The sequence below is a fragment of the Salvelinus fontinalis genome, chromosome 13 (assembly GCF_029448725.1).
Source record: "Salvelinus fontinalis isolate EN_2023a chromosome 13, ASM2944872v1, whole genome shotgun sequence".
NCBI classification, from domain to species: domain Eukaryota; kingdom Metazoa; phylum Chordata; class Actinopteri; order Salmoniformes; family Salmonidae; genus Salvelinus; species Salvelinus fontinalis.
Window position 1 is genome coordinate 10,222,952 of NC_074677.1, and position 25,842 is coordinate 10,248,793.

The following is a 25,842-nucleotide window of genomic DNA, read 5'->3' on the forward strand; positions in this document are numbered from 1 at the left end:
GATAAGGTTAATGTCATTTTAATATTTTTAAGGATGCTGTGGGTATAGATACTGATATCGATGTGAAGGTGGGATAGGGTCGTCAGCTGATCATAATGCAATATTATAATATATTAACTGTTGTGGTATTGTTGTGCAAACATTTTGATTATCCAGTAACAGAATAGAAGACATTAGATGATTCCATTATTTGTAACCAATCATGTCTGGAACCCATACAAAATGTATACTGCTCTCTCTGTCTGTGAGTGAGAGCAAGAGAGATGTGATCAAATCCTATATGAATCTCTCAATTCATGAAACACATAAGCGACGGGGGCAGAGCTGACAAAGTGTGTATTCATGTCTTGGGTGACTGAAGGAAAAGTGGATCTTATGTCACATTCCAGCCCGGTTTTGCTAAGAGCCTGGCACCATACAAAAAAGTAGGAGCCATTCTGGAGAAAGAGAGAGTTGCCTGTGGCCACCACTCCAGGAGTCTTGGAGAGGCATCCTTGAGAGAATTTCATTTTGACCATAGAACAAAGCTGTCAACCTAAAATGATTGGCACCCTTGATAAAGACTGTATAACATAAATAATACAAATACTGCGCTAGCTATATTGAATGCTACAAAAATGGGGAAATTATATTTTTGTATAGGCGACTAATACAATTGCTCAGAGAGAAATATTTTGTTCAACAATAATAATCTAAAAAAGATAGTGGTGAAAATGATTGGCACCCCTGTTTTCAATACTCACCCCTTGTGAGGATAACATCACTTAACTAACCCCTTGTGAGGATAACAGCTCTTAGCCTTTTTCAATAATGTTTTCTAATAATACATTTTCTATAATGTTTTATGGGATTGGAAAACACATTGGGAGGGATGTGATATTCTTGATATTCTTAGGTATGTGCTTATGTACTGCCTTCTTCAATTCAAACCACAAGTTTTCAATGGGGTCCGGGGACTGAGATGGCCATCGCAAAATGTTAATTTTGCTGCTAATTAACCATTTATTTGTGGATTTTGTTGTATGCTTGGGGTCATTGTCTTGCTGGAAGATCCACTTGTGGCCAAGTTTCAGCCTCCTGGCAGAGGCAACCAGGTTTTTAGCTAAAATATCCTGGTACTTGGTAGAGTTCAGGATTCTGTTGACCTTAACAAGAGCCCCAGGATCAGTGGAAGCAAAATAACCCTATAACATCAAAGATCCACCACCATACCTATCTTTACAGTAGGCATGAGGTACTTTTCTGCATATGCATCCTTCTTTCGAGGCCAAACACATCACTGGTGTGCTTGACCAAAGAGCTCTCTTCTCGTCTCATCTGACCATATCACCCGGTTCCAAGTGTCAATGGCATTTATCAAACTCAAAGAGTAGCATTTTAATGCAGATGTAATCAATCTGTGGTTACGCATGGCACCTATCAAGAGTACAGGTCTTAACCCAAGTTCCCAAGCTGGCCCTCATACCCTACTGGCCAGCTAATCATCCCTGGCCTGCTGATTAACACCATTTTAGGTTGACAGCTTTGTTCTATGGTCAAAGTGAAGTTCTCTCAAGGATGGCTCTCCAAGACTCCAGTATGTGTCCAGGAGTGGCCACCACAGGCAACTCTCTCTCTCCAGAATGGCTCCTACTTTGTATGGTGCCAGGCTCGTAGCAAAACCGGGCTGGAATGTGACATAAGATTCACTTTTCCTTCAGTCACCCAAGACATGAATACACACTTTGTCAGCTCTGCCCCCTTCGCTTATGTCTTTCATGAATTGGGAGATTCAGATAGGATTTGATTACATCTCTCTCACTCACTGACAGAGAGCCCATTTTGTATGGGTTCCAGACATGATTGGTTACAAATAATGGAATAATCTAATGTCTTCTAGTATGTAACTGGATAATCAAAACGTTTGCACAACAATACCACAACAGTTAATATAATATTGCATTATGATCAGCTGACGACCCCATCCCACCCCCTACCCACACATCGATATCAGTATCTAAGCCCACAGCATCCTTAAAAAGATTAAAATGACATTAACTGAATAAATAACATGGAACAAATTATTTTGGAAGGAGATGTTTCAAGAGCAGATGTCCACATACTTTTGGTCATGTAGTGTATGTAGTGTATATATTTTAAATATTCTTTACTGCAACCGCCAACCGCCAACCACTGTAGTACTCAGGAGCCTGCTCTCAATGAGTGTAGACAGCCTGCTGCTGCCTGTTGCCACTCTGCTAATCATCAGATGTGGAGAGGAGAGGAAGTAACTGAAGGGCCCTGGCTTAATTGGGTAACTGGTTAATAAAATAAATTGCATAATAAATAAATGTGACTGGTCAACTGTGTGAGTCAGGGACTGACCCCAAGCCCATAGAGGGCCCAAGAGGCAAAAACATAAATATAGAAATTATATACATATTTTTATTATTATAATTTTTTATCCAATCACAGGAGCAGGCTCTCAATGTTCAAAATACACCAGGCAGCATAATTTAGCCACAGAGAATCAATATAAAAAAATAACTGTGGATTAAGTTATCACAACCACATCTGCCAAAATAAAGGAAACACCAACATAAAGTCTCTTAAAAAGGTGTTGGGCCACCATGAGCTGGCAGATCAGCTTCAATGCACCTTGGCATAGATTCTACAAGTGGACCCAAACCATGCCAGGAAAATGCACCCACACCACAACATACAGTTGTCATGACTTGCCATCCTGGATGGAGATCAAAGGTGCCTGCTAACCAAAGGTTTCAAGACGCCCTCTCCTGGGGGAGTTGGCCAGTTTTATGACGTCGTAAATACCTTGCAGGAACTATCTCTCCTTGACCATGCAGTATTGAGGGGAAAGAACCCTTTTGTTACAAGGAGATTCCTCCTGCCAAAACTACAACATCCAAAAATGGATAATGGAACAATATTTCCAACACAAAGACTGTGGGAAATGGTCGGGAGGGACTTAAAGAACTATTATGTCAGATAATTTATTGTTTGGTGATATCGGCAGGTAGCCTAGGGGGTGGCAGGTAGCCTAGTGCGTTGGGCCAGTAACCGAAAGGTTGCTGGATCGAATCCCCGAGCTGACAAGGTAAAAATGTGTCGTTCTGCCCCTCAACAAGGCAGTTAACCTCTCTGGGATAGCGGGACGCTAGCGTCCCAACCGCCTGGGAAAATGTAGAGCGCCAGATTTTTAAAAAATTATATAAAATCAAACTTTATTAAATCACACATATAAGATACCAAATTAAAGCTACACTCGTTCTGAATCCAGCCAACATGTCAGATTTCAAAAAGGCTTTTCGGCGAAAGCATAAGATGCTATTATCTGATGATAGCAAAATGTCAACAAGAGAGTGTAGCCTATTTCAACCATGCTGGCGCTACTCAAAACGCAGATATAAAATACACTGCTCAAAAAAATAAAGGGAACACTTAAACAACACAATGTAACTCCAAGTCAATCACACTTCTGTGAAAACAAACTGTCCACTTAGGAAGCAACACTGATTGACAATACATTTCACATGCTGTTGTGCAAATGGAATAGACAAAAGGTGGAAATTATAGGCAATTAGCAAGACACCCCCAAAAAATGAGTAATTCTGCAGGTGGTGACCACAGACCACTTCTCAGTTCCTATGCTTCCTGGCTGATGTTTTGGTCACTTTTGAATGCTGGCAGTGCTCTCACTCTAGTGGTAGCATGAGACGGAGTCTACAACCCACACAAGTGGCTCAGGTAGTGCAGGATGGCACATCAATGCGAGCTGTGGCAAAAAGGTTTGCTGTGTCTGTCAGCGTAGTGTCCAGAGCATGGAGGCGCTACCAGGAGACAGGCCAGTACATCAGGAGACGTGGAGGAGGCCGTAGGAGGGCAACAACCCAGCAGCAGGACCGCAACAACCCAGCAGCAGGACCGCTACCTCCGCTACCTCTGCCAGAGCCCTGCAAAATGACCTCCAGCAGGCCACAAATGTGCATGTGTCTGCTCAAACGGTCAGAAACAGACTCCATGAGGGTGGTTTGAGGGCCCGACGTCCACAGGTGGGGGTTGTGCTTACAGCCCAACATCGTGCAGGACATTTGGCATTTGCCAGAGAACACCAAGATTGGCAAATTCGCCACTGGCGCCCTGTGCTCTTCAGATGAAAGCAGGTTCACACTGAGTACATGTGACAGACGTGACAGAGTCTGGAGACGCCGTGGAGAACGTCCTGCTGCCTGCAACATCCTCCAGCATGACCGGTTTGGCGATGGGTCAGTCATGGTGTGGGGTGGCATTTCTTTGTGGGGCCGCACAGCCCTCCATGGGCTCGCCAGAGGTAGCCTGACTGCCATTAGGTACCGAGATGAGATCCTCAGACCCCTTGTGAGACCATATGCTGACAATGCTGACAATGCTGACATATGCTGACAAGCAACAATCAAACAAAAACACCAGACGTCACTCTACTTCCTCGTGTTTTTCCTTCTCATTCTTCAAATGAAAAACCTTAACCTTTTTCCATACACTGGCGACATCCAGTGGAAGCAGTAGGAACTGCGAGTAAAGTGATCAGCATTCTGGCCTGCCTATAATAACTCATTGAACACACAGTGACTTAAAAAAAAAAGTTAGTCCTCAGGGTTTTGACTGCTATATAAGTTCTGTTATACTTACAGATATGATTCAAACAGTTTTAGAAACTTCAGAGTGTTTCTATCCAAATCTACCAATAATATGCATATCTTATATTCTGGGGATGAGTAGAACGAAGTTGAAATTGGGCACGCTATTTTTCCATAAGTGAAAACTCTGCACCCTATCCTAAAGAAGTTTTAACACACTGTTCCCTGGTAGGCCGTCATTGTAAATAATAATTTGTTCTTAACTGACTTGCCAAGTTAAATAAAGGTTGAAATAAAAAAATATCATTAAAGACATTATAACGGAAACATTCGAACTTTAAGAGCTTTCACAATGTTTGTCAGTTGCATCTAAATGTTGTAAAGCTTATATGATTAAATATACAACTATTTGTGAGAAGATTAAATGTGACTCTAGCCTTCTAAATGACAATTGTTTTTCATGTAAAGTTTTACCCGGTCAGTAACCACACCCACGCGAGCACAGACATTATGCCAAAAGGATGGAACACCCCTTTTTCCAGACTGCTTATAAAAGGACTCCTAACGAAATGTACATTAGACCAGACAGCATGGAGCGGTGGCTACACGGCTGAGAAATAGTTTTAAACTAAAGACCAGTATACGGACGGTAAGCCGGACGTCACAAATGGTTTAAAACTACCAGACCAGAAAGCGTGGAGCTGTGGCTAAATGTATAAAATGGTTAGACTGTACCAGACCAGACAAATGGTAAGACCTTCTGAAACTCAACAGAGAAGAAGAAGACTAGTTATGCACCGCCTGCAGCTCTGTATGTAACGTAGTGTAAGAAACTAGACCGAAGACGAGAAAAGAAGAACATTTCCCTATCAAACGGCCATTGGTACGTCTGATGTATCCATTCTAACAGACACTTCAAGAACAAAGGAAACCTACTACAACTACTAAGGACATGGTGACCTCTGGTGAACAACCAGACACTTACACAACCAGAGACTTTCTGTCGAACTATTCGTCATATACTGATCTGGCGAATTCAACAGAGAGAGACAACAAAGATATACAAGCGTAAATTTGTACATTGCATTTCTAAATCCGAATGAGCGGTTGTTAGGGTGCTAAATATCCACATTTAAATTCCTTTGTCTCTCATTCTCCCACTCTTTCTTTCCCCACCCCTTCATTGTGTAACCAGCCGTCATATCGGGTTAGTCTACTAGGCACTTTTCATTGCATTATGTAGTAATCAATGTATAATCTATCCTGTGTGTGTGTATGTAATTCTGTGTGATTATTTAGTTATTTAGTAAATAAATAATTATGCCAATTTGTGTATCGCTGAGTCATCATGTAGACTAGGGTTCGTGCAGATTTAACAGATTAAGCGACGTTCAGAATAAGACTGATATGAGGTAATAATAATTAATGGATGACTATGGACGATATATTCTGATATTCTTGAGTTAATTCGGGAAAAATTAACTCATAAAACAACCTTTTTCCGTGGTGCCCCAAGATTTCCAATTAGTTAATTGTTACATGATTATTTTAATCATCGTAATGATTAAACATAGTTAATTGGATAAAATAATCATCATCGCATTAATGGTAGTCACGTCACAGTATACTTTATCCCTTGTTTACTCAAGTGGTTTCTTTATTTTGGCAGTTACCGGTATGCCTACAGTTGGAAAGGCTGCAGTTTGGGCAGCATGCACGCCAAATATAGGCTACAGCTTGTTAAATTGTGGCCATAGACAAATAATGCATATACGGGTTTTGTAACCGTTTACCCTGTCAAATTGACTGTTGTACTCATGGGTACACTAACAATGTATGTCAGTCCTGATCTGAATGGGAAGTGCCATCTATGGATTATATTTCTATGGTTGGTTGCGGCTGTCGTTTTGCCTTTTGCAGATTTCAAAATACAATTGCGGGAAAACGTTTTGTTTCGGAAAGCAAATGTCTTCTGCTGAAAGGAGAAGACTAATCTGTCTGTAGAACCAACATTTTGTGCTAACAGCAGCACTGTATTTCAAAGTAACTCAGCTATTCCCATGACGAGCGCACCGGTCATCACCGTGAGTAACCTATGGCTTCAACTTCTTCATTAAATGAGTCAGTATGCCACTGGAAATTGTATTTAGTACCCTACTGTCGGCTATGATATACACTGAACAAAACTCTAAATGGAACATGTACAGTGTTAGTCCCATGTTTCATGAGCTGAAATAAAACATCCCAGATATTTTCAAAACACACAAAAAGCTAATTTCTGTAAAATGTTGTGCACAAATTTGTTTACATCCCTGTTAGTGAGCATTTCTCCTTTGCCAAGATAATCCATCTACCTGACAGGTGTGAAATATCAAGAAGATGATTAACCTTTCTAGGACACACGTTCCACTAGCGGAACCCCTCGACAACATACCGCTGAAAAGGCAGCGCGGGAAATTCAAAACAATTTTTTTGAAATATGTAACTTTCACACATTAACAAGTCCAATACAGCAAATGAAAGATAAACATCTTGTTAATCTACCCATCGTGTCCGATTAAAAAAAAAAATGCTTTACAGCGAAAACACAACATATGATTATGTTAGATCACCGCCAAGTCCAAAAAACACAGCCATTTTCCCAGCCAAAGATAGGAGTCACAAAAAGCAGAAATAGAGATAAAATGAATCACTTACCTTTGATCTTCATCAGATGACACTCATAGGACATCATGTTACGCAATACACATATGTTTTGTTCGATAATGTGCATATTTATATCCAAAAACCTCAGTTTACATTGGCACCATGTTCAGAAATGCCTCCAAAATATCTGGAGAAATTGCAGCGAGCCACATCAAATAACAGAAATACTCATCATAAACTTTGATGAAAGATACATGTTTTACATAGAGTTAAAGATACACTTGTTCTTAATGCAACCGCTGTCAGATTTCAAAAAACTTTACGGAAAAAGCAAACCAAGCAATAATCTGAGACGGCACTCAGATAGAAACAACATTTCTCCGCCAACAGAAATACAAAATTACATTTTAAATATTCCCTTTGATGATCTTCATCAGAATGCACTCCCAGGAACCCTAGTTCCACAATAAATTGTTGTTTTGTTCGATAATGTCCATTATTTATGTCTATGTAGCTACTTTTGTTAGCACGTTTAGTACACATATCCAAACGCTCGTGCAGTTCCAGGCGAACTTCGGACGAAAACTTCAAAAAGTTATATTACAGGTTGAATAAACTTGTCAAACTAAGTATAGAATCAATCTTTAGGATGTTGTTATCATAAATATTCAATAACGTTCCAACCGGAGAATTCCTTTGTGTCTATAGAAGTAATGGAACGCAAGTCGATATTATGTGGAATGCGCGTGACCAGGACCTGGCTCTCTGCCAGACCACTGACTCAAACAGCTCCCATCCGGTTCAACATCACAGAAGCTTCATTCAACGTTCTACAGACTGTTGACATCTAGTGGAAGCCGTAGGAAGTGCAAACAGATCCATATCCCACTGGGATTTCAATAGGCGATGAGTTGAAAATCGACCAGCGTCAGAATTCCCACTTCCTGTTTGGATTTTTTCTCAGGTTTTTGCCTGCCATATGAGTTCTGTTATACTCACAGACATCATTCAAACAGTTTTAGAAACTTCAGAGTGTTTTCTATCCAATACTAATAATAATATGCATATATTAGCATCTGGGACAGAGTAGGAGGCAGTTCACTCTGGGCACGCTATTCATCCAAAGTGAAAATGCTGCCCCATATCCCTAAAAAGTTAAACAGCATGATCATTGCGCAGGTGCACCTTGTGCTGGGGACAATGAAATGCCACTCTAAAATGTTCCGTTTTGTCACGTAACACAATGCCACAGATGTGCAGTTGGCATGCTGACTGCAGGAATGTCCACCATAGCTATTGTCAGAGAATTTAATGTTAATTTCTCAACCATAAGCCACCTCAAACATCGTTTTAGAGAATTTGGCACTACGTCCAACCGGCCTCACAACCGCAGACCACATGTAACCATGCCTGCCCAGGATATCCACATCCGGCTTCTTCACCTGCAGGATCATCTGAGACCGAAGAATATCTGCACAAACTTTCAGAAACCATCTCAGGGAAGCTCATCTGCATGCCCATCATCCTCACCAGGGTCTTGACCTGACTGCAGTTGGGTGTCGTAACCGACTTCAGTGGGCAAATGCTCACCTTCGATGGCCATTGGCATGCTGGAGAATTGTGCTCTTCACGAATTAATCTGGTTTCAACTGTACTGTTTGGCATTGTGTGGGTGAGCAGTTTGCTGATGTCAATGTTGTGAACAGAGTGCCCATGGTGGTGGTGGGGTTATGGTATGGGAAGGCATAAGCTACGGACAACTAACACAATTGCATTTTATCAATGGCAATTTGAATGCACAGAGATCCAGTGACGAGATCTTGAGGCCCATTGTCGTGCCACTCATCCACTGCCATCACCTCATGTTTCAGCATAATAATGCATGGCCCCATGTAGCAAGGATCTTTACACAATTCCTGGAGCTGAAAATGTTTGTTCTTCCGTGGCCTGCATACTCACCAGACATATCACCCGTTGAACTTGTTTGGGATGCTCTGGATCGACGTGTACGACAGCGTGTTCCAGTTCCTACCAATATCCAGCAACTTCGCTCAGCCATTGAAGAGGAATGGGACAACATTCCACAGGCCACAATCAACAGCCTGATCAACTCTATGCGAAGGAGATGTGTCGTGCTGCATGGGGCAAGTGGTGGTCACACCAGAGACTGAATGGATTTCTGATCCACGCAGCTACTTAAAAAAAAGAAGATATCTGTGACCAACAGAAGCATATCTGTATTCCCAGTCATGTGAAATCCATAGATTAGGGCCTAATTAATGTATTTCAATTGACTGATTTCCTTATATGAACTGTAACTGAGTAAAATCGTTGATGTTGCATGTTGTTGCATGTTGCGTTTATATTTTTGTTGTGTGTGTATGCATATACACACACAGTTGTATTCGGAGGTTTACATATACCTTAGCCAAATACATTTAAACTCAATTTTTCACAATTCCTGACATTTAATCCTAGTAAAAATTCCCTATTGTAGGTCAGTTAGGATCACCACTTTATTTTAAGAATGTGAAATGACAGAATAATAGTAGAGAGAACGATTTATTTCAGCTTTTATTTCTTTCATCACATTCCCAGTGGTTCAGAAGTTTACATACACTGCCTTTAAATTGTTTAACCTGGGTCAAACGTTTACGGTAGCCTTCCACAAGTTTCCCACAATAAGTTGGGTGAATTTTGGCCCATTCCTCCTGACAGAGCTGGTGTAACTGAGTCAGGTTTGTAGGCTTCCTTGCTCGCACACGCTTTTTCAGTTCTACCCACACATTTTCTATAGGATTGAGGTCAGGGCCTTGTGATGGCCACTCCAATACCTTGACTTTGTTGTCCTTAAGCTATTTTCCCACAACTTGGGAAGTATGCTTGGGGTCATTGTCCATTTGGAAGACCCATTTGAGACCAAGCTTTAACTTCCTGACCGCTGTCTCGAGATGTTGCTTCAATATATCCACATAATTTTCCTGTCTCATGATGCTATCTATTTTGTGAAGTGCACCAGTCCCTCCTGCAGCAAAGCACCCCCACAACATGATGCTGCCACCCCCGTGCTTCACGGTTGGGATGTTGTTCTTCGGCTTGCAAGCCTCCCCCTTTTTCCTCCAAACATAACGATGGTCATTATGGCCAAACAGTTCTATTTTTGTTTCATCAGACCAGAGGACATTTCTCCAGAAAGTACAATCTTTGTCCCCATGTGCAGTTGCAAACCGTAGTCTGGCTTTTTTATGGCGGTTTTGGAGCAGTGGCTTCTTCCTTTCTGAGCGGCCTATCAGGTTATGTCGATATAGGACTCGTTTTACTGTGGATATAGATACTTTTGCACCTGTTTCCTCCAGAGGTCCTTTGCTGTTGTTGTGGGATTGATTTGCACTTTTCGCACCAAAGTACGTTCATCTCTAGGAGACTGAACACGTCTCCTTCCTGCACAGTACGAGGGCTGCGTGGTCCCATGGTGTTTATACTTGCATACTATTGTTTGTACAGATGAACGTGGTACCTTCAGGTGTTTGGAAATTGCTCAAAATGATGAACCAGACTTGCAGAGGTCTACAATTTTTTTTAGTTGAGGTCTTGGCTGATTTCTTTTGATTTTTGCATGATGTCAAGCAAAGAGGCACTAAGTTTGAAGGTAGGTGTAACGGTTCTCCTCTTCCTCTTCATCCGAAGAGGAGGAGCATGGATTGAACCAAAACGCAGCTTCTGAAGTTGACATATTTATTTACAGAAAAAACAAAAACACGAACTTCACTATAACCTAACAAAACAACAAAACGGAGTAGACAAACCTGGACATGCGAACTTACATACAACGCAGAACTCACGAACAGGAAAATGACTACACAAAAGACCAAACGTACAAACAAACCGAGAACAGTCACGTGTGGCGTAACATACAAACACTGACACAGGAGACAACCACCCACAACGAACACTGTGAAACAACCTACCTAAATATGACTCTCAATTAGAGTAACGCCAAACACCTGCCTCTAATTGAGAGCCATACCAGGCAACCCTTAAACCAACATAGAAACAGACAACATAGAATGCCCACCCAAACTCACGTCCTGACCAACTAACACATACAAAACAGGTCAGGAACGTGACATAACCCCCCCCCCCCCCCCCCTTAAGGTGCGAACTCCGGGCGCACCAGCACAAAGTCTAGGGGAGGGTCAGGGTGGGCATCTGACCATGGTGGTGGCTCAGGCTCTGGGCGAGGTCCCCACCCCACCATAGTCCGGTGCTGCCCCTTAATCCAGTGGGGTTAATGTGGAGGGTGGTCATTTGGAGGAGGCTACGAAAGCGGGTAGTGACTATGGTGGGGTGGGGACCACGACCAGTGCCAGAGCCGCCACCGTGGACACACGCCCACCCAGACCCTCCCCTAGACTTTATGCTGGTGCGCCCGGAGTTCGCACCTTAAGGGGGGGGTTATGTCACACCCTGGCCTTAGTTTTCATTATTATTTTAGGTAGGTCAGGGTGTGACATGGGGAAGTTTGTGTGTTTTTGTATTGTCTAGGGTGTTGTATGGTTTAGGGGGTTAAGTAGAGTAGATGGGTTAGTGTTTAGTATAGATGTCTAGGAAAGTCTATGGTTGCCTGAATTGGTTCTCAATCAGAGACACCTGGTTATTGTTGTCTCTGATTGGGAGCCATATTTAAGGCAGCCATGGGCTTTAGCTGTTTTGTGGGTAATTGTCTATGTTGAACGTTTGTAGCTTGTGTGTGCACTAACTTTTGTAGTTTCACGGTCGTTTGTTATTTTGTTTCTGTTTATGTATAGTGTTCGTTTCGTTTTGTCTTCATCTCCAATAAAAGAAGATGTCTTCATTTCCCGCTGCGCCTTGGTCCTTTCTCTCACCCACTTATTATGAAATCCGTGACAGTAGGCCTTAATATATATCCACGGGTACACCTCCAATTGACTCAAATTATGTCTGTTAGCATATCAGAAGCTTCTAAAGCCATGACATAATTTTCTGGAATTTTCCAAGCCGTTTAAAGGCACAGTCAACTTAGTGTATGTAAACTTCTGACCCACTGGAATTGTGATACAGTGAAATAATCTGTCTGTAAACAATTGTTGGAAAAATTACTTGTCATGCACAAAGTAGATGTCCTAACTGACTTGCCAAATCTATAGTTTGTTAACAAGACATTTGTGGAGTGGTTGAAAAACGCGTTTTAATGACTCCAATCTAAGTGTATGTGAACTTCCGACTTCAACTGTGGGTTAGCTCACGGACATAACAGAAAAACTGAATGAGCTCAACTATGAGCTTCAGGGAAAAGACAAACACGTGGCACACATGATCAGCCCTGTCAATGCCTTTAAGGCCAAGGTGGATGTGTGGGCTTCTCAGCTGAGGAATGGAAGGCTGGTGCACTTTCCAAACCTGGAGAAAATGTTGCAAAACATCGGAAACAAAGATGCTTTTCTCCCTCAAGAATTCTGTGCCCACCTGGAGAAACTGGCATCCGAATTCAAAAGGCGTTTTCAGGAGTTAAATGACATAGGGGAAGTTGTTGCATTCATCTCAAACCCTTTCCTCCCCATTTGAGATTGACGTGTCTGCCAGATTCCAGCAAGTATTTGCTTTACCAATCAGAGTTGACATGGAGATAATTTAATTGCAAAATAACATCGAGTTGAAAGCAAGATCAAGAGAAAGTGACTTTTGGGGTAAACACTGAAAAGTTTCCCCTTCTTTCATCCTGCACACTTAAGGTGAAGGCCTACTTTGGATCAACATATCTCTGTGAGATGGCCTTTTCACAGATGAAAATAATCAAGTCAAAGAACAGGTCTTGTCTAACTAATAGACATCTCACAGACCGCGTCAGACTTGCTGTATCAAACTATGAGCTAGACTATAGAGCACTTGCTGATGGTGTGCATCACAGCCGTCACATTGAATGTGTGTGGGGAGGGGATCTCATCCACAGCCATCAGAGTGAGTGAGTATTGCCAGTTTGAAATGTGTTGTAGGCTACATTGTTTACAAAAGGATATGATCTGTGTTGTAAACTCAGCAAAAAAGGAAACGTCCCTTTTTCAGGACACTGTCTTTCAAAGATAATTAGTAAAAATCCAAATAACTTCACAGATCTTCATTGTAAAGGGTAAACACTGTTTCCCATGCTTGTTCAATGAATCATAAACAATTAATGAACATGCACCTGTGGAACGGTCGTTAAGACACTAACAGCTTAGACAAAAGGCAATTAAGGTCACAGTTGTGAAAACTTGGGACACTAACGAGGCCTTTCTACTGACTCTGAAAAACACCAAAAGAAAGATGCCCAGGGGCCCACTGCAGATGTGGCCAAGGCAATAAATTGCAATGTCCGTACTGTGAGACGCCTTAGACAGCGCTACAGGGAGACCGGACTGACAGCTGATCGTCCTCGCAGTGGCAGACCACATGTAACAACACCTGCACAGGATCGGTACATCCGAACATCACACTTGCGGGACAGGTACAGGATGGCAACAACAACTGCCCAAGTTACACCAGGAATGCACAATCCCTCCATCAGTGCTCAGACTGTCCGCAATAGGCTGAGAGAGGCTGGACTGAGGGTTTGTAGGCCTGTTGGCTGGACTGAGGGACCTGCCTTACATCACCGGCAACAACGTCGCCTATGGCACAAACCCACCGTCGCTGGACCAGACAGGACTGGCAAAACGTGCTCTTCACTGACGAGTTGCGGTTTTGTCTCACCAGGGGTGATGGTCGGATTCGCGTTTATCGTCGAAGGAATGAGCGTTACACCAGAGGCCTGTACATTGGAGGTGGAGGGTCCATCATGGTCTGGGGCGATGTGTCACAGCATCATCGGACTGAGCTTGTTGTCATTGCAGGCAATCTCAACCCTGTGCATTACAGGGAAGACACCCTCCTCCCTTATGTGGTACCATTCCTGCAGGCTCATCCTGACATGACCCTCCTAGCATGACAATGCCACCAGCCATACTGCTCGTTTTGTGCGTGATTTCCTGCAAGACAGGAATGTCAGTGTTCTGCCATGGCCAGCAAAGAGCCCGGATCTCAATCCCATTGAGCACGTCTGGGACCTGTTGGATCGGAGGGTGAGGTCTAGGGCCATTCCCCCCAGAAATGTCTGGGAACTTGCAGGTGCCTTGGTGGAAGAGTGGGGTAACATCTCACAGCAAGAACTGGCAAATCTGGTGCAGTCCATGAGGTGGAGATGCACTGCAGTACTTATTGCAGCTGGTGGCCACACCAGATACTGATTGTTACTTTTGATTTTGACCCCACCTTTGTTCAGGGACACATTATTCCATTTCTGTTAGTCACATGTCTGTGGAACTTGTTCAGTTTGTCTCAGTTGTTGAATCTTGTTATGTTCATACAAATATTTTCACATGTTGAGTTTTCTGAAAAGAAATGCAGTTGACAGTGAGAGGACTTTCCTTTTTTTGCTGAGTTTGTTGTTCAAAAAGGGAAAGTGAAACAGTACATGATTGGCTTAGGCCTGTAATTGACTGATTTGAGGTAATATATAAATGGTGAATGACTAATAGGCCTGTGGAAATATTGAAAAATGTAATATGACTGTTATAAAATGTTGAATGATAGTTGCACTTCTTATGACTAATAGCTATCTGGTGTGCCAAGGCTAGCTTTTTCAAGCAGAAATTTGCTTCCTGCAACACAAATTCAAAAAAGTTCTGGGACACCGTAAAGTCCATGGAGAATAAGAACACCTCCTCCCAGCTTCCAACCGCTCTGAAGATAGGAAACACTGTCACCACCGACAAATCCACTATAATTGAGAATTTCAATAAGCATTTTTCTACGGCTGGCCATGCTTTCCACCTGGCTACCCCTACCCCGGACAACAGCACTGCCCTCCCCTCTGCTACTCGCCCAAGCCTTCCCCATTTCTCTTTCTCCCAAATACAGTCAGCTGATGTTCTTAATGAGCTGCAAAATCTGGACCCTTACAAATCAGCCGGGCTAGATAATCTGGACCCTTTCTTTCTAAAACTATCTGCTGAAGTTGTTGCCACCCCTATTACTAGCCTCTTCAACCTCTCTTTCGTGTCGTCTGAGATCCCCAAAGATTGGAAAGCAGCTGCGGTTATCCCCCTCTTCAAAGGGGGGGACACCCTTGACCCTAACTGCTACAGACCTATATCTATCCTACCCTGCCTTTCTAAGGTCTTCGAAGCCAAGTCAACAAACAGATTACCGACCATTTCGAATCACACCACACCTTCTCCGCTATGCAATCTGGTTTCAGAGCTGGTCATGGGTGCACCTCAGCCACGCTCAAGGTCATAAACGATATCGTAACCGCCATCGATAGGAAACAATACTGTGCAGCCGTATTCATTGACCTGGCCAAGGCTTTTGACTCTGTCAATCACCACATCCTCATTGGCAGACTCGACAGCCTTGGTTTCTCTAATGATTGCCTCGCCTGGTTCACCAACTACTTCTCTGATAGAGTTCAGTGTGTCAAATCGGAGGGTCTGTTGTCCGGGCCTCTGGCAGTCTCTATGGGGGTGCCACAGGGTTCAATTCTTGGACCGACTCTCTTCTCTGTTTACATAAATGATGTCGCTCTTGCTGCTGGTGATTCTCTGATCCACCTCTACGCAGACGACACTATTCTGTATACTTCTGGCCCTTCTTTTGACACTGTGTTAACAACCCTCCAGGCGAGCTTCAATGCCATACAACTCTCCTTCCGTGGCCTCCAACTGCTCTTAAATACAAGTAAAACCAAATGCATGCTCTTCAACCGATCGCTGCCTGCTCCTGCCCGCCTGTCCAACATCACTACTTTGGACCGCTCTGACTTAGAATATGTGGACAACTACAAATACCTAGGTGTCTGGTTAGACTGTAAACTCTCCTTCCAGACCCACATCAAACATCTCCAATCCAAAGTCAAATCTAGAATTGGCTTCCTATTCCACAACAAAGCATCCTTTACTCATGCTGCCAAACATACCCTTGTAAAACTGACCATCCTACCAATCCTCGACTTCGGTGATGTCATTTACAAAATAGCCTCCAAAACCCTACTCAATAAATTGGATGCAGTCTATCACAGTGCCATCCGTTTTGTCACCAAAGCCCCATATACTACCCACCACTGCGACCTGTACACTCTCGTTGGCTGGCCCTCGCTTCATACTCGTCGCCAAACCCACTGGTTCCAGGTCATCTACAAGACCCTGCTAGGTAAAGTCCCCCCTTATCTCAGCTCGCTGGTCACCATAGCAGCACCTACCTGTAGCACGCGCTCCAGCAGGTATATCTCTCTAGCCACCCCCAAAACCAATTCTTCCTTTGGACGCCTCTCCTTCCAGTTCTCTGCTGCCAATGACTGGAACGAACTACAAAAATCTCTGAAACTGGAAACACCTATCTCCCTCACTAGCTTTAAGCACCAGCTGTCAGAGCAGCTCATAGATTACTGCACCTGTACATAACCCATCTACAATTTAGCCCAAACAACTACCTCTTTACCTACTGTATTTATTTATTTATTTATTTTGCTCCTTTGCACCCCATTATTTCTGTCTCTACTTTGCACTTTCTTCCACTGCAAACCAACCATTCCAGTGTTTTTTTCAGCTTTTATTTTACTTACTGTGTTGTACTCACTTCGCCTCCATGGCCTTTTTATATTTTTATCTATCTATACATATATCTGTTTGCCTTCACCTCCCTTATCTCACCTCACTTGCTCACATTGTATATAGACTTATTTATTTTTTTCTCACTGTATTATTGACTATATGTTTGTTTTACTCCATGTGTAACTATGTGTTGTTGTATGTGTCGAACTGCTTTGCTTTATCTTGGCCAGGTCGCAATTGTAAATGAGAACGTGTTCTCAATTTGCCTACCTGGTTAAATAAAGGTTAAATAAAAATAAAAAATAAAAAATAAATAAAAATTATTATACTATTTGTAAAATAAATGTATACTTATCGTGTGACTGACAGGTAACATAATAAAGAATGTCAAAGTGGAACTACATTGTGGCCTTGTGTTTTTGTCCATTTTTGCAAGTGGTAGATCTTGGTTTACATTTGGACTTGAGGTGTGATCTTATGCTTGAACAGGTTGGTGACCACTGCCCTAGAGTCATACTCAGATTGCCATTACTTAAAGATCTAAAACATAATAGCCATTAGAAAAGGCTGAAGATATTAAGTAAAATGTGTCTGCCTAGGAAAAGGGCAAAGTAATGCTAGCAATATATGTATATTCTAACTTTGGCTACCACATGTTTCAGGAAATAGTACAGAGGCTCATCTTCCGAATAAGATTGCACTTTAAGCACTGTCACCAGCAAAGAAAATTGCAACCTTGAGGAAATGTGGCCATTTAGACATTTGTCAGCCATACTCACAACAAGTGTCATGGCTGTTGCTGGTGTCCTCGGTCACCCATAACCAGTGGCAAAGACCTGCATGAACACAAAAGCAAAGAGGCGCACAAAAAAAGTTCTCTATAGCTAAACTGCACAACAAACTCACAAGTATCAATCAGTGGAGGCTGCTGAGGGGAGGACGGCTAATAATAATGTCTGGAACGGAGCAAATGGAATGGCATGGAAACCATGTGTTTGATGTATTTGATACCATTCTCCCAATTAAGGTGCCACCAACCTCCTCCGGTATCAGTGGTACATGTATTGGAATTACCAACAAAACCAAGGAGTGCACAAGAAAATAGTATTTGATTTCAATGTTTGTGCTAATACGCTCCGTTCGACTTCCTGTCTGTGGCAGCATGGCGCCTGTATTGCGAGGCTGATTAGCTAGGACAAACAGATGTTTGTAATCCTTGTCTGATTTTGTTCTGGGGAAGTGAGTATTATCTAGCTGGATTCAATAATGTCTTGTGCACTGCTTGGTGTTTAAAAGGATGGCGATTTAGTAAGAACTGTCTACCGATTAGACATACCTTCCGGCGTGGGAAAAGTGTTGCTTAACTGGTACAGTCACAGGTTCAGACTTATGTTTTATTCTAGGTCTGTACTCTGGGCTAACCAGGATATTGCTGCAGCAAAAAGTAAAAGTAGGCAACTGCTGCAGGTAATTGTAATCACTTGCCAATCAGCGGCAATAATATATACCAGTAGTTGAAATCTCAGATAGTAACACATCTACTGTAATAAAATGGAATCAAATGGTCAGTAGAATTCATCTTGCACAATTCAGAAATTAAAAGCTCACATTTCAATCACATCGGAAAAAATGTTCTCCACATGACATTGATGATCTCGTAATGGTTTAGAAACAAAGGACCGTTCGTTCGAACATTCCTCGAAGAACAAAAAGACAACCAGAGAATCAATGCTTTGTTATATCAAACATTCAACAAGACATTGGGAATTGGAAAGGACCATTCAATAAGACAACTGAAAGCACAGCAGAAAATAGATTATGAACCAAATGCATAGCAATTCAATGGATGAGAAAACCCTTTGAGATGGATGTGAACACTGCGTGGGACAATAACCATATTATCCTAGACTCCTGCAACATGCAATGATCAGTGGCGTGTATTCATGGATGCCAAGGGAAGCCCCAAAAAATATATAAAAACAATGTGTATTTCGTCTCTGTTAAATATTTTTTCTTCAATTCAAAGAGGCTAAATGTATCTCACCGGAGAAAGCATACACGAGAGCAAAACGGCGCCCTTTTGTCTCGCACATCTATCTGATAGATGTCTGGTAAAAAATACAAATGTTTTTTTTTTTTTACCTTTATTTAACTAGGCAAGTCACTTAATAACAAATTCTTATTTTCAATGACGGCCTTGGAACAGTGGGTTAACTGCAGCTCCTGTTTTCTTTGCGACTTGCGTTAACTCTGTGGTTCTAAATCAATAGTTGTTTAGTAGTGCAAAAATGTGCGTAAAATGTACTTGCTTGACCATGCTGTAAGTCATCTAACTGTTTGTTACATGCAATATGCTTTGTGGACTTCACCGGACAGAGGTTGCGCTCCGGTTTTGTGATGAAACAGGTGATGTTGAATGTATTCTCCCACTGTGTCTTCTTATTATCTGAGCCTGAGGGCTATATATCACGTTGGAAACATGTTAAAGAGCAAACAACAAAATTATCACAATACAGGCTGTAATATGGAATCATATTCTGGGAAAGTGGGTTATGCTTGCTGTTGAGAACACAGGATAGAAAGGTTACCGGAAATCAGTGTAATATGAATATAATTCACCCAAATGAACAACCATTCTATGATTGAAACCTTTTGAACCTCAACATTGCAATAGCGGTAGTCTGCAGTATACCCTTAGTACATTAAATAATTGTTCAAGGCCAAGAGTGAGAATCAATATCACAGGCCTCACTTTGGCATATCATTTACTTGTAACCGTAAGAAAAGTTCATCAGCATTGGAGTCAGATTAAAACAATTGGTACAGATCATCATGTCAAACTTGTTAGGTAACGGACATACATTGAAGGCCTCGTACGACACGAATGCCCTCACACAAACATGCATCTGGAACACCCATGCCTAATTCCCTGCAGAGATGTAAAGCCCATGGCAGAATCCAACAATATGCCTTCATATTCATGATATAAAGAAAATCTATTAACCTTTGGAGGGAATTACCAAGAGGAGCCTGTTGTATTGTGCAAGATTAATACGACACTCATTAGAGACGATCCCAGAAATGAAATCAAATGGAACATTAGACATTTTGTTGTTTTTACAACCAGCATAGGGATTTCAATATAAACTGTAGGGAATTACTTTTTAAATGGTTTTGAAGGAATAAAAAAATGACTTTACAATAAACTTTGAATTTCCCTCTCCAGAAAGATAGCAGTAACTCAAAACACATGCAACGATATGGCCTCCTAGCATTTTACTTCTGCAGTGTTTGGTACTCACAAGTTCCCCTGGTTGGGTTGGTACAATTGTTAAGACAGAAAATAATAATTTCAATCTAATTGACTCTTGCTCCTTCACAATCCCACAAAAGCAATAGTTTGAAAAAGTATTCCAGTCAGACTAGCAGCAGACAATTACCTTTTCTCAATTGGTTTTGCTAAGTCCACCATCCTCCGTCCTCTCCTTGCCTCCTTTTGAAAGAGGTAATTGAGGTGTGGTGACAAGGAGAAGGATCATGGACGGAAATGCGCTTGTTTGAAATGAGATGGTCCTCTACTCACGTGTCATCAGGACAATGATGTTTACAGAGGTGGATCACAAAGTAAATGTGTAAAGTAATAAAAACAAATTAAGTTAGTTGTGCAATACATTTTATAGATAAAGCAATAAGTAGCATATTGTTTTTTAACATATTATATCAAAACATCTGCGGTAGGATACGCTCCTGCTTCTTTGCCAAAAGGAGGCTATCAAGGAGGGGAGGACCATCTTCCATTTGCCTATTAACGAATTGACACAATCCGCGACCACTTCATGGAGTCATGGAGGAGAGAGGACAGAGGAGTTTGGACTTTTGGACTTTTGCCCAAACGAGAACTATCAATGTGTGAAGAATCAAAATGGCTGCCCAACAACATGTGGCAGCAGCCATTGCCAAAGCCAGGCTTTTGACTAGCGGGGCATTTAAGCCCTGAACAACGCCTGACAGACAGTTGGTCTGCCAGGCTGCGTGCCGCCCCCAGGACCTGAGCCATTCACAACAGGGCTGCTTAGCATGCTAACTCGGCTAATTAGTCTTGTGATCTAGCTAGGTAGTCTTGTGAGTTATCTATGCTGGTTGGTAGCCTGCATAATTTATATGTGTATAGAGTATATTTATAAGAGAGACTTCATGTTTTGTGGATAATATTTACATTTAAAGAGGGGTGAGCTCCACTCCTTACAGGCTGACCATATTCCCTTTCAGCCTCAGAGCTTGATGAGATTCAATAGTAACATCAGAGAGTGATACATCAGGATGCTGCCTTGTAGGATGTTTCATTAACAAAGCTCCTTGCAGGCATATTAGCTGTTAAAGTGCCTTATAGGCTGATGCATATGATCCAGTGGGTGAGCTCTATTCCTGGCAGGCTGATCAGATTCATTAGCATTCTTAATGTCTGATTAGTCGATCTTGTAGGCTGTCACAAGGGGAGTTATGGCCTGAAATCATCAACCCTGTTACAGTCAACCCTGTCACTTTAATAGTTGCTTTTATAGTCACTTTTATTCATTTAACCTCTTAAGATGGGAAAACATGTTTTTTATGACAATGTTACAATTAGGTGAAATAAAGTTATTTTTTTACCAAATTACACTATATTTGTAGAATCACACATCTCACTGAATTCCCGTATCTCTGTCTGTGTGTTGTGAATGTCAGAGCACAAAATAGAAAATGTCCCTTTTGATAATATCGACCAATGAGAATTGGCAGCTGGAGGCATTTACTCATGCAGGCCAGGTACATCCTCTTCGATTTGGTCAAACTGTCCATTGGATTCAAGGAAAGAGCAGATGGTGACCGGGCTCCGGTTGCCATTATTAGCTTGGCTGGATATGAGTTATAATTTTTATGAGGCCAAATTATAGAGAATTATAGAGTATTAAAAAAAATAAAGTGTTGAACATGCAGAGGCGCCACACACCCCATGATGCTTAAATGAGGGTGTCATTAGCTTAAGCTGCTGGGCTCTAAAGACCTGATTTTAATGTTGGTTGCCGAGCAGTCAGCAATCAAACAGTTTTTGAAAGGATAACATTTGCACCATAATAAACAAAAAGTTGAAAATATGTGAGGAACATTGAATGGAAAATGCGCATTAAACATTTGTAAGGATATGATACAGAGCTTGAGTCACCATTTATGTTACCCATAACTGTTGTTAGGCAAAATCATGTCACGATCAAATCTAAATCTAAACGATCTAAATGCTACATTGACGAAGAGTGACAATACTGTTTTTGGCTCTAAGTCTTATTTGACATTATCTGGACCAAAATATTTCAATTATAGTGAACCAGTAGGACCCAAAGTTGCATCTAAATATGTTGGAGTCAGTGTAATGCAGCAGTTTGTAAGGTACTCAGAACTGATGGTGCATTACTGGTGCCTCAGCATCACCCAAGTTAATAGAAGTGGTAGGTGATATCTTACCTTCGTCATTCTTTGCATTTTGGAGGGGTTTTGCGTCAATGAAACCAACAACCTTCAACTGTTTTGTTCAAAGGAAGGTAAATCAACTTAAGGGAGATGCTGTACAAGCAGTTATTAGATATTATCCACGAGTGCCTTTTTTATGTGGTTTACATCTCTGAAAAAGCATCAAGTAATCTGAGCACACATCAGTCTTCTGTTGGTCCCTACTGTGACATCCATCTTACACAAGTTAGGTTTCAGCTTTTTCGTGTTCTCGTAAATCACGGAGATCGAGTCATACATTTTTTATATCCGGCCACCTATGCACTACAATGCAATCCTAGCCGCTCCTATTCCGATGCCAGCCGCATCCATTATGTCCTGTCCTCGCTTCCCATTCCTACTGCATGTTTAGTTGCACCTTTCCAACATAATTCATTCTCATTGTGGCAAAACTTTCATGTCACTTTCCCCCGGCTAATTGTCTCTCTTCGCCACCTGCACTCTCCTCCTAGTTGGCTCACTGCACTTTTTTTACTTACTTTCTGACCAACTTTTTTTCTTCTGACTTTTATTGACCTTTTGTACGTACCGAGACCAATTTTCATGGTTGAACCGAGGCCAATTGTGGTTAAACAAGGATGTCTGCTAACAGTATACAACTTGTTATCTGTGCAGCGGCAGTGTTACAAAATACTGTCTGTTGACTGAATTCATTATATGTGATAAGCTCAATTTAATTTAGGTACAGTACAATGCAAAATGTTTTACATCTTTGCAACTCAAGATGAGTTCGATAGAGATATGGCCCTGGGCGAGTTGAATTGAGAGGGAATTTAAGTTTGAGTAGGTGTCAGTAAGAATCCAAAGTAACACCATTACACGTTTGTGCTGTACAACCCCCTCCTTTGCTGTGATCCAACAAAAACTCTAAAGCATATTTTATTTGTTAGTCACCCAGAAAAATACCTTTTCACCGTACAGTCAGTCGTACAGTATATTTGTGTTTTCAATCAATAGAATTTTATTTAATCATCATTCATTTAATCATGGGCAGTATCTAACCCTGTTATCAACTTACCATAATAACTTTGAAACAATGCTTTGAATGTCTTTTCATGAATTAATTCTCCGGAAACAATCAAAATACACTCCTAATGTAACGATGTGCGCTGAGAGTCAGGAAGCATTTTCAGGGAGTGAGTGTTTTAATAAATAACTGAAACATAATACAAAAATAAGAAACACGAACAAGGCACAGACATGAAACTGAAACAATGACACCTGGGGAAGGAACCAAAGGGAGTGCCATATATAGGGCAGGTAATCAAGGAGGTGATGGAGTCCAGGTGAGTGTCATAATGCGTGTAACGATGGTGACAGGTGTGCGCCATAACGAGCAGCCTGGTGACCTAGAGGCCGGAGAGGGAGCACACGTGACAGTACCCCCTCCCCGACACACGGCTCCAGCCGCAGGACGCCGACCAAATCAAATAAAATGTTATTTGTCACATACACATGGTTAGCAGATGTTAATGCGAGTGTAGCGAAATGCTTGTGCTTCTAGTTCCGACAATGCATTAATAACCAACGAGTAACCTAACCTAACAATTCCACTACTACTACCTTATACACACAAGTGTAAAGGGATAAAGAATATGTACATAAAGATATATGAATGAGTGATGGTACAGAACGGCATAGGCAAGATGCAGTAGATGGTATAGAGTACAGTATATACATATGAGATGACCAAGATGACAATCCCAGGGATCAGGAGCGGACTGGTCACGTCCGCTAAGGCGCTGGAATCTGTCGATCCAGCTGAGGCACGGGGGCATGGCAACCTAGAGTGCCAGAGAGAGAGCATACGTGACAGTACCCCCTCCCTGGGCGTGTTCGGCTCCATCCGCAGGACGCCAACCACAGGGACGATCCCGGGGATCAGGAGCGGACCGTTTGCCTCCGCCGAGGCGCAGAAACGTGACGAACCGGCTGGAGGAAAACTCGCCAAGTCCGCCAGGGCATGGGAATCCAACAAACCGGCTGAGGCCTCCCAGGTAGCTCCGGTTCTGACACCCAGAACCGACATCAACTCCAAAACAACAACAAAAACACTCCCTGATGCTTCCCTTTGGTGAGGCGTTATTCTGTAACAATGTGCGCTGAGAGTCGGGAAGCAAGTTCAGGGAGTGAGTGTTTTAATAAATAAACACAACATAATACAAAACAAGAAACACGAACAACGCACAGACATGAAACAGAAATTATGATGCCTGGGGAAGGAACCAAAGGGAGTGACATACTGTATATAGGGCAGGTAATCAAGGAGGTGATGGGAGTCCAGGTGAGTGTCATAATGCGCGTAACAATGGTGACAGGTGTGCGCCATAACGAGCAGCCTTGTGACCTAGAGGCCGGAAAGGGAGCACACGTGACACCTAAACCCTGCACATGACATTGACACATCCACAGCAAACATTGACCAAAGGCCAAAACTGCAATATTAGACAGTTATGACATTGACACAGACTGTATCCACAGCAAATTTAACGTATTGACCAAAGGACCCCAAAACTATATTAGAAGGCTATATGACAATGACACATACCCTCAGCAAATGTATTGACCAAAGGCCCAAAGATTATTTTTTTTAACCTTTTACAGTTACACTCCGGTCCTGTGTTCACTTACAGACAGAGACAGGATGGAGGGAGGATGTTTACTTACCAGAGGAATGATTACAGGCACATTTAAATCAGTCCCCCATCATGCCGTGTAATGATAACAATTAGTACATGTAGTTAGAATCAGGAAGTCAAGACAATGGGATCATTATTCATGATTGCAATTAACTCCCTCCACAGTAATGAATCTATTGATCTTATAACCGTTCCTGTGCATTATTTCACTTCTGTTTCCTTTACTGTACATTTACTGGTATGATGTTACTGTATGTGTTCGATGAGGGAAATTACAAATTACACTTCTGTTGCTAATTACAAAAATGTTCTATTATATTCTATGCATTTTGCTAACCAGCTAGTAAAAATAATGTCACGCATTATGTACATTAGGCCTAGCTGTGTGTGAGAAAGCAGAGATTTTTTATTTCAAAAGCCAGGTGTGCTAATAGGAATCTGGATGCACACTGTCTCTCACACCATCCTCATTTACTCTTAGCTGTCACATGCATCAACAGCATGTATTCAATTACATTCAGATGTTCTGAGAATGTTTAATATGTGAATCAATTTACAGCAAACTTCTATTCCTCTAATATTTTGTAAACCAAGTATTAGTTTGACAAATGAGTAGCTAAACATAGACATACATATTATCCAATTAAATGTGTCATGTCATCCACAGATAACCTTCTGCTTTATTAGCAACAAGTAATTGTGATATGATACAACAAGGAGCACAATCATATTGATACTGGATGAAATAGACAC

At 41.8% G+C, this 25,842-nt stretch overlaps 1 protein-coding gene across 3 annotated transcripts in view; it reads left to right on the forward strand.

Annotated features, from left to right (window-relative positions):
* Window positions 1-25,842, forward strand: part of opcml (opioid binding protein/cell adhesion molecule-like) — a 363,698-nt gene that overhangs the window by 166,381 nt on the left and 171,475 nt on the right. The gene's annotated exons all lie outside the window — the stretch shown is intronic.